This window comes from Dendrobium catenatum, unplaced genomic scaffold (genome assembly GCF_001605985.2).
Source record: "Dendrobium catenatum unplaced genomic scaffold, ASM160598v2 fragScaff_scaffold_896, whole genome shotgun sequence".
In the NCBI taxonomy this organism is placed as follows: Eukaryota; Viridiplantae; Streptophyta; class Magnoliopsida; order Asparagales; family Orchidaceae; genus Dendrobium; species Dendrobium catenatum.
The window spans coordinates 308,390-312,060 of record NW_021319358.1 but is presented as its reverse complement, the minus strand read 5'-3'; positions in this window follow the sequence as shown (position 1 = coordinate 312,060).

Here is a 3,671-nt window from a genome sequence, read left to right as displayed (position 1 = left end):
ATGTGAGTGATGCAATTTCTTTTTCTAGTTCTTTGATTCTTTCTTGAAAAGTGTTATTTTGATATCATAATCCATGAACTTCTATTTTTAACAAATGCTCACTGTGATCTACTTCTAATGCAAGTTTGTCTAATCTATGAAAAGCCTCTTCTAGTTCAATACGAGTGGTTTTCAAGGTTTCATGCTTTTCAGTTAGTTCAATATGCTTCTTATTCAATGCATCATACTCATCAAGAAGTAGCATATGATCTCTATCTAAATCAGAATTTTTTTAGACTAAGTTAGCATGCTCAGTTTGTAAACTACTAAACTCAACATGAAGACTAGCATGCATCTTTTTCAACTTCCTATATGAGTAATGGATATTTTCATAAATAAGGAATAATTCTTCATATGAAAGTTAACAAACCTCATCTTAATCCGATTGATCAAAGTTATCATTAGCCATAAGACACAAATTTGTTACCTCCTCCTCTGCTTCTTCTTCTGACGATTCTGAGGCAGAGTCGGCCCAAAAAGCTTTTTGTGTCTTCATCTTTCCTTTCTTGTACTTGGCTTTTTCCTCGCCTTTATCCTTAGTTGGTTGGCTCTTCACAATCAGCTCAAAGGTGACATGGCTTTCTGCACTCAAAATAGATTGTGTCAGATGAACATTTATTAGACTTCGAGCTTTTACCTTTATTCCAGCCGTTCTAATGATGCTTTTATTTTCTCTTTAAGAAGTTCTTGAACTGTCGGGTCATCAATGCTATATTATCTTCTTCCTCCCCTGCAGAGCTTTCACTTTCTGAGTTGTTTGCTTTTTGTGCCTCCGTTCGCTCCTTCTTCTTTTCACCTACATCACTTTGTCTTTGACACACTCCTTTCTCATATGCAATGAGTGACCCAATGAGATTATCAATAGAATAAACGTTAAGATCTTTAGTTTCAGTGATAGCAGTTATCTTAGCATCCTAAGAACTAGGTAAGCATCTTAGAATCTTATTAACTTTCTCAGAATTTGAAATATCTCTACCTAATGCATGCAAGAATCTCACGATTTGGGTGAACCTAGTGTACATGTCAGATATTATTTCGCTATGTTTCATACGAAAGAGTTTATAATCATGCAATAGAATGTTAAGCCTAGACTATTTTACTTCACTTATTCCTTTGTATGTAATGCACAGTATATCCTAAATCTCCTTACCAGTAGCACAGGTAGAAACTCTCATATAATCCTCAGACTTTAATGCACAGAAAAACCAATTTAAACACTTAGCATTCAATTGGGCTAATTCCCTATCCTCATTGCTCCATTCATTGAAAGTTATTAGAGTTTTCACTCCATTCAGAGTTTTAAATGGTGCAATATATCTATCATTGACTAACATTCACATGCGATAATCAATAGATTTCAAAAAGGTTGACATTCTAATTTTCCAGAAATCAAATGGAATATTATCAAAAAGAGGTGGACGGGTTATTGAATAACCCTCCGCGGTGTTACGCTTACCAAAATGCGACATGATCATTTTTCAAGGTTTTTTTAAAACACTATTTTTTAAAGCAGGCTCTGATACCAATTGAAATAACTAAATGGACAAGAGGGGGGTGAATTGTAAAAACTTTCTAGCAATAATTAAAACCTAAGCAGGAGTTCTAATATTTTTAAAGTTTTTAAAATTTCAACATGAAAATTTAAACTACTAGGAAGTCAAGTGATTGATCTCAACGTACAACAATACAATACTTTTCTTCCAAAAAAATTACCAATCAAATAATATGAGAATCAAGTTCAAGAAAAAGTAAATCGAGATAAGGAAAAAATACACTGGAATTTTATAGTGGTTCGGTTAACCATTGACCTACTTCCACTCCCCAGAGTTCTCCGTTCCGAGAATTTCACTACAAACTATAGCTCTCCTTTTGCCCCCCTTGGCAAGGCGGAGAAGCCCTTACAATACTCCCTTTCACCAACCCGGTGTGGCGGAGAGCCAAGAGCTGTTTTCACCCTCCTGGTGACAGCAGAGAACCTTCTCATTTTCTCCCTCCTGGGGAAGGTAGAGTACCTTCGAGGTGACGGATGTAGATGAGTCTCCCCCTCAGAGAGCCTCTCACAAGTTCTTCTCAGGCCATAGGAGGAGCAAGATGCAGCAAGATCGGAGCAACTGTGTGATCTCCCTTACACTTCTTCTCCCTCACCAAGCTCACCTTCTCCTTCCTCTCGCAACCCCACAAAACTTCTCAAGAGCTCTCCCAAGGATTTCCTCTCTAATCACGTTCTCCTCTTCTGTCTCTCTCTCTCTCTCTCAAAATATGACAAGTTTGACACATTAAAATGGGATCCAAAATCCCTGAATTTGTAAAGTAGCTGTTACAATCGTACAGTATGATTCTTCATCGTACATTATGATATGTATAAACAGGATTCATCCTGGTACGAACATGTACGAACAATTCAAAATAACTCATACAGTACGATAATAAATTATACTGTATGATCCTCAATATAACTGATAGTACAGGACGATAGCCAGGACGATCAAATATCATCTCTGTTCGTATTGTACGATATACATCATCTAGTATGAATGGTCAAAATCAAGGCATCGTCCAGAACGAATTTCGGGACGATCAAATGTTATCTTTGTTCATCATCCAGTACGATATCCATCGTACTGTATGATGAGGCAAAAAAAAACAAAGGATTGTCCATGACGATCTACGGGACGATCAGAATTCATCAATGTTCATCGTATCGTACGAACTGGTTTGTACAGTATGATACTCAAATTTGAAATTAATCCTTAAATTATTCCACTAATCACGGGTTAATTTAAGTAAGTATTTAAAATAAATCGTACAGTACGAAGAAAATCATCTAGTACGAACGGCTGAGAAAACTTACTTAAGTTAATTTGACGACTAGGGTTTTGGATTTGGAACACATCGTACAGTACGATATAAATCGTACGGTGCGAACTATTCACAAAAAATTATTTTACCAACTCAAGTCGTACCGTACGAAATAAATTCATACAGTACGATCACCAGAGAAGAAAAATCTTCATTTTTACTTTTAAAACCCTCTCCCCTGTGTGTGTGCATGGTTGCTAAGACTTACATGCAGTTTGTGGACAGACTCAAGAAAATAAAAAATAAAATAAATAACAAAATACATTGTCAGAGTCATACTCCTAATCTAACCCTTCTTGAGTCTTCCTGACACCGTGAGTAGCTTGTGATCTTCCTGAAATGTTAGTACTCATGGACAATAACCAATAATAAATGATATTCAATGAATAGTAAATCAGACGACATTATTTGTCATCAACAAAATCTCAAACTCGGGGGTCATGGGTCGCAACAAAGTTCTTGCTTTTCCTCTAATTACTTCATATTTAATGGTCCATTTAAGCTCAAATTTGAGTAGAATATATTAGGGCATATATCTTATGTACCCTAATTTTTATGAGATATGAATAATATTTTTTAGTGATTGAGTTTCAAAATTTTTTAGGTTATGATTTGACCCAAAATGTTGAAAATTTATTTATCTTAAAATACATAGAATTATATTTTAAAATTCTTGAAGCTTTTGTATTTTGTTGTAATGGTTAGACAATCCAGATTTCAAACCTAGATGAATAATAGAGACACTCATAAAAATAATTTAGAGAATTGTCTAG